We start from the raw sequence: 6,169 nt of genomic DNA on the forward strand, positions 1-6,169 counted from the left end.
CAGAAGGCAGAGCCTGGGAAGACAGCAGGCACTTTGCCCGGTGAGCCTCCTTCCTCCCCTTAGGTCTCAGCTCAAATACCACCTCCTCAGAGGGGCCCTCCTGCTCCCTCGATGAGAGGGAGCCCCCACCCCCTGCCCTCCATCAAGGCAGCTTCTCTTCCTTCCTTCTTGCACTTAGGACAATCTTACTCGTTCGTTTATTATTTGTCTACACTGCCAAGTTCCCCCAGGGCAGGGACACTGTCTCTCCTGCTTGCTGCTCTGTCCCAGAGTCTAGCACGGCACCTGGCACACAGTAGACACCAAACAACGTGCACTGAGCATGATTTGAACAAGTTAGCTCCCGCTCTGTGCCTCAGTTTCCTCGTCTGTGAAATGAGCATCATAACAACACACACCTCGCAGGGGTGTTGTAAGAATTAAATGAGTTAGTATTTGTGGAGCCCTTAGAACAAATCCTGGCCCACAGTAGGTGCTCTGCATAAGTGTTTAAAAATACATATAATAAATGCATAAGTGTGTAAATAAAATATGAGAATTACAGATGCATAGATTAGAAAGTCATAATATTGTAGATCACCAAGTTGTATAATCTAATATGCTATGGTTTATATTTACATTTTATTCTCTATTTTACTTTTTCCCAGCTTTTTATTTTGACAAATTTCAAACACAAAGAAAGTAAAAACAAAAACAAAACAAAAAAACGCTACAATGAAAGCCTCAATTCACCAGTCATTGACTTTTAGCCTCGTGTGCTTTCCCTCTCGCTAGACAGAACGAGAAAGATGAATATTTATACTTTTATTTTCTTGTCTTATTTTTTCATTCTGACCCATATGGGAGCCAGTTGAAGATGCCAAGATAATTTACCCCTAAACTCTTCAGCTGCTGTGATTTTTTTTTTTTAATTTCTCACTCAAAATGAAGTCTCTGGAACCAATTATAACCAGTTCCCTGATCTTACATATCTGTAATTCTGCAAATCTACTAATCCAGGAATCCTTGAACCTGGAAACATCTAGAAACCATCATCTGCTGGTTCTCGGAGTCCATACATGCTTGAGGTTCTACCTCTCGCTCATCTGAGATTCCTGGAGCCCTGGCCCTGTGGTTCAGGAAATCTGCGAGGCGTTTGTTGCCTCTGAGGCCAGATTCCCACTTCCCAGAAGATGATGCCTGGGACTGAGCAAGGGGAAAACCCAGCCGGTCCCACTCCTGACACAATGCCAAGCCCCAAGGATGCCAAGTGGCACAGGGGCCTGGGTCACAGGGGCGAGACCCTAGCCTGGCCACAGCCAGTGGCCACGCAGGGCCTCCCTGGGGTGCCCAGGCCCTCCTCAGGCCAGCCCAGTCAGGGGCAGACATGCAGCCCCCAGCCCCGCCCTGCTCATGGAGCAATCCTCTGAGTCACTCCCACCTCATAACTTGCCTGCCCGTCACCACTGAGGCCTGTCATTAGCCTCCTCCGAGGCTGGGCCATATCTGCCCTTCGGGGCAGACCAGGGAGGGGGATGTCCCGGAGGCCCCCCACAGATGCGGCCCATCCTGGGGCTCAGTGGCACACGATCCGGGCATGCCTCTGCCATAGGTGGCAGCTAGCCCCAGGTCCAGAGGTTCACTTTTGACTGCCAGAATTTCCACTATCCATTCCCCGAAACTCTGCCTCAAGGTCTACCAGTCAAGCCATTTTCCGGCTAAAATGTAAACTGATCACTTACTTTTCAGAGTGAATTTTCTAAAGCCCTGCTAGGGAACCAGCTCTGGTAGGCACCCAAGGGGTCAAGGAAGACACAGTGGAGAGCCACCTGTGGTCGTGGCTGTCAGGCAGGCCTTGCAGCGGGTGCCGGAGAAGCGAGGACTGAAAGGATGTCTCCTGACCTCCTCCCCTCATTGGCTGCCCCGACCCTGGAGGAAGTTACTGTGGTGCCCATTCTACAGATGAGGAGACTGAGGTCCAGAGAAGCTTCAGACCAACTCCTATTTTCCGGGGTATGGCACCAGGACCGTGCTGATGTTGGGGGAGTGGATAGGGGCCTCTTCCAGGGAAGGGGTATCCCTCCACCCCCAGCAGAAAGGACAGTGAGGGCAGTCTAACTGCAATCAAACACCCTGAGTTCAAATCCCACTTAAACCCCCTGTGCCTCAGTTTCTCCAACGGTGTCAACTGCAGATAAAAACAATACCAGCCTCATCTGGTTGTTGTGAGAATTAAATCTGGCACATAGTGAGATGGCTTCTGAAGACACAGAGTAGGTTCTTTCCTTCGTCCTCTTGATATTAGCAGACCCCTCCTAACCTGGGTTGAGGGGAGGCAGGGAGGCCACAATGTGTCTCAACTCGGGGAGGCTAACTCTGTGTCCCCCATCAGCTTACCCCCCCCACAGGCTCCTGGGAAGCTGCAGCTGATCCCCAGGCTGTCCCCCACCCCAGGATGGGGTCCCTAGAATTAGCACCCCCAACCTCACACCTGCAAAGACACAGACACATCTCAAGGCCTGCAGCAGGGCTGGTTGCTTTGCAATTATTAATAATTTCCTCCCTCCATCCCTCCCCCAGACCTGCTCAACCAGTCTCCCCACAGGCAGCAGAGCTGGCCTGACATTTGAACCGACTATTATTCTCTCACTTCTGGGAGAAGCAAGAGGAAACATGGGAACTGTGTCTTGATCCTTGGGGTGGGGGAGCACCCAGGCCATCCACAGGTCCCGAGGCCTCGACCCCGAGGCCCTGGGCACAGCATTCAAGCTCCCTAGGGCAATGGGCTTGTTGCCCCTTTCCTGAAGACCAGGTAAGACAGAGAGATGAAGCCCCTGCCAAGAGGCAGACTGGAAAACCCTCTTGAACCCATTATAGGAGTATGGGGTGGTTAAAAGTCAAACTCAGGGTCTGGATTCACATCTTGGCTTTGCCCTTGACTTGTGTGTGGCCTCAGACAAGTCACTTGCACTCTCTGATCCTCCATTTTCTCATCTATAAAATGGGGTGATGAATCCCCACATCGCAGGGTCAGTGAAATTTAAAAAGCCCCAGGCCCAGTGCCTACCTGGTTCTCTGTGGCCAGGGTCTGCTCACATTCTTTCATCCTGGGAGCCCAGGGAGGCTGGGCCAAAGTGTGACACCTGAGACACAGCCCTGAGCCCTGGGGACACCAAGACCTTGCAGTCCAGGCCCATCTCCAGCCACATCTGGAATCCACCAGTGGGGACAGGCCAGGGTATGTGCCCCCCGATTATTCTCTTGCTCCATAATTAGCATTTGTGGCCTCTTCCTGACAGTTAGGCAGTGCCTGCAGCACCCAGCACACAAGGCCAGACCCAGAAAGGTCTGGTGCTGCCCAAGGCACCCACGCTGGCCGGAAGAACGGAGGGTGGCTCAGGACAGTGAGTCCTGAGGCCATGGGGAACCACGGAAGACCTCTCAGCAGGGTCAGGACCTGAGCTGGGAAGGTCAGAAGGTTGAGATCAAACATTCAGGGCCTCACCAGCTATCCTTGTTACTCTCATGGAATATTAGAATGGCCAAGAGCGCAAGCTGCCTAGGTTCAAATCCAGACTCCAATACCTCCATACTCCAATCTGTGTGACCACAAACAAGTTACTGTGCTCTGCACTTCAGTTGCCATCTGTAAAATAGGGGTGATAATAGCCTAGAAGTGTGGGAGTCTATATGCAACAATGACTTATGAGCACAGTACCTGGCATATAGTAGGTGCTCAATAAATGGAAGCTCGTAGTCATTACTGCATCTAGCAAGTGATTTCACTCTGCCTGGTAGGCCCATCTCTGTACATCTCATATGAACTCCTATGCATCCCTTAAGGCCCCACCTAAATAGTCCCTCCTCTGAGGAGCCATCCCTGACCTCTTACAAACACACACACACACACACACAAGAAGTCCTCTCCTCTGGGCTCCCTGGCACCACACATGGATGCCTCCTCCAGCAGCCTGGCCACACTACAGGTAGAGGAGCTGATACTATGAGGTTCTCCGTTAGATCACCAGTGCCTGGCATGGAGGGATGTGGGTGGAAGGTGTTCTTTCTTTCTCTCTCTCTCATTCGCTCACTCTTGCTCTCTCTCTCCCTCTCTTTCTCTCTTTCATTTCTTTTATAATTTCAAACAAAACAGACTCAAAAAATCCCCGCAGATATGGGAAAAGCTTATAGTTTCCAGGCAAACTTTGAAAAATTTTCTCAGGACACCACCAGAGCAAAGGGCAGTGAAGATTCCAAAAAGTTAAATTCAAGATTGAAAAGCCCTTTAATCATATGTATTACAGATTATTATTTTTAAAAAAAAAAGGAATACCACGTGGCAAGGTAAGAAGAATAGAGCAGATCTGTGTGTGCTGATCTGGAACAGTGTCCACAATAAGCTGTCAAATAAAACAAAAATAAAATGAGGGGCAGAATGAGCTATGAAGTGTACTGGCTACTATTTGTGTGGGTAGAAAGGAGACAGGAAAGGACAATTTATATATTTGTATTACATAAATTAGCTCTGGGGAAAAGAAATTGGTAAACAGTGTCTACTTCTTAGGAGAGAAGGCTGGAGACTGGGGGTCAGGAAGGGTGGAGACTTAATTTTCACTCCATATTCTTTTGTACTTTTTGGATTTTGTACCTTTTACTCAGAGTAGCTGTTCAAAAATAAGCGCATGAATAAAGTTTAGGGCTTTGGAAGACACATACTCCAGCACCAGGCCCTGCCTGATGCAGGAACACTCCTCAGCACCCCTGACAGGCTATCCTGCCTTGAATGCTCCCAGTGATGGGGAGCTCAGTAACTCACCAGCCAGCTAATCCATCCTGGGGTAACTTTGAAGGGTGGGTTTGGGCTTAAGGAGAGAAGGCAGAAATGTGCTTCTGGGGCTGCAAATAGATGCCACTCTCTTGCCCCTGAAAGTGGGTAGAAATGTGAGTTCCTGACTAGGGACCTGCTCTGAGGGCCTGCCTGTCCCGAGGCCCAGGCGGGAGATGGGCAGGGTGGCAGGGTGTGCTCTACTGTGACTCAGGCCCCACGGGTGCCTGGGGCACAGAAAGCTTCCCAGGACACAGGGCTGTGATTCAGGGTCACAGAGCGGGGCCAACCCAGGCAGCAGCTGGTGGGCCACCAGCACACCCATGCCTTTCTCATCCTCAAACCCCAGCAGGGCCTCTGTCCCAGGCACACATCACCTGGCTCACCAATGGCCCCCTTGGCAGAGGGTGGCATGGGGAGATTAAGGCTCTGGCACCAGACAACCTGGGTTTAAATCCTGCCTCTGCCATTCACTGGCTTGAGCCTCTGTTTCTCCATCTGTACAGGGGACAGGTATACTGCCTTGCCTCCTCATAGGGCTATTACAAAGATGCTCTGAATTCACTGGGTACGCACCCTGATCAGCCCCAGCACCGAGTCTGCACTCAGTAAATGTCAGCCATTACTACTGTGGGTGCCCAAACTGATGTGGGGGTCACTGACACTGGAGCCTCACAGGGAAGCCTGGGTACCCCCAGTTCACCCTGTATGGCCTGGTGAGCAGGCCCAGAAGGAGCTTGCCTCCAGGGACACCTGGGTTCAGAAAGGTCTACCAGGCAATCCCAAGGGAGTCCTAGGTCCCCTGACAGATTGTCAGTTCTACGAGGGCAGAGGCTTTCCTCTGTTTCATTGGCTGTGTCCCATGCTTGGAATAGTGCCTGGCACACAGTCAGGGTGGGCTTCATGGCCGTGTGACCCAGGCCCTCACACAGGGCCCCAAGTCAGAAGTTCCCATGCTGGCACCATCTTGAAATTCTTAATTTTGAATGAGGGGCACTGCATTTAATTTTGTACAGGGCAACTAAAATTCTATAACCAGTCACGTACATAGTTGACACCAGTATGGACTTTTGAATAAATGAATGGCCAAATGAATGCTGCCTTGTGGCATCACTTTTCTCCTTCTACCCTGAGTGTCGTGGATTCCAAGCCTCCTTTTACAGACAGGAAAACTAAGGCTCATGGAGGTGAACAGACGCACCCAAAGCCACCCAGAACTAGAACCCAGGCCTAGAGCCCTGGTGCCCATGGCCACCTCAAGCACAGCAGGGAGGCTTCTCTGTGACAGGGGAGGCCAGAGCCCTGTGGATCTCAGGGGAAACTGAGGCTCAGCTCAGGGTACGAGCTGGCCCAGCTTCACGAGGG

The sequence above is a fragment of the Balaenoptera physalus genome (genome assembly GCF_965194825.1).
Source record: "Balaenoptera physalus genome assembly, chromosome: 16".
Classification (NCBI taxonomy): Eukaryota; Metazoa; Chordata; class Mammalia; order Artiodactyla; family Balaenopteridae; genus Balaenoptera; species Balaenoptera physalus.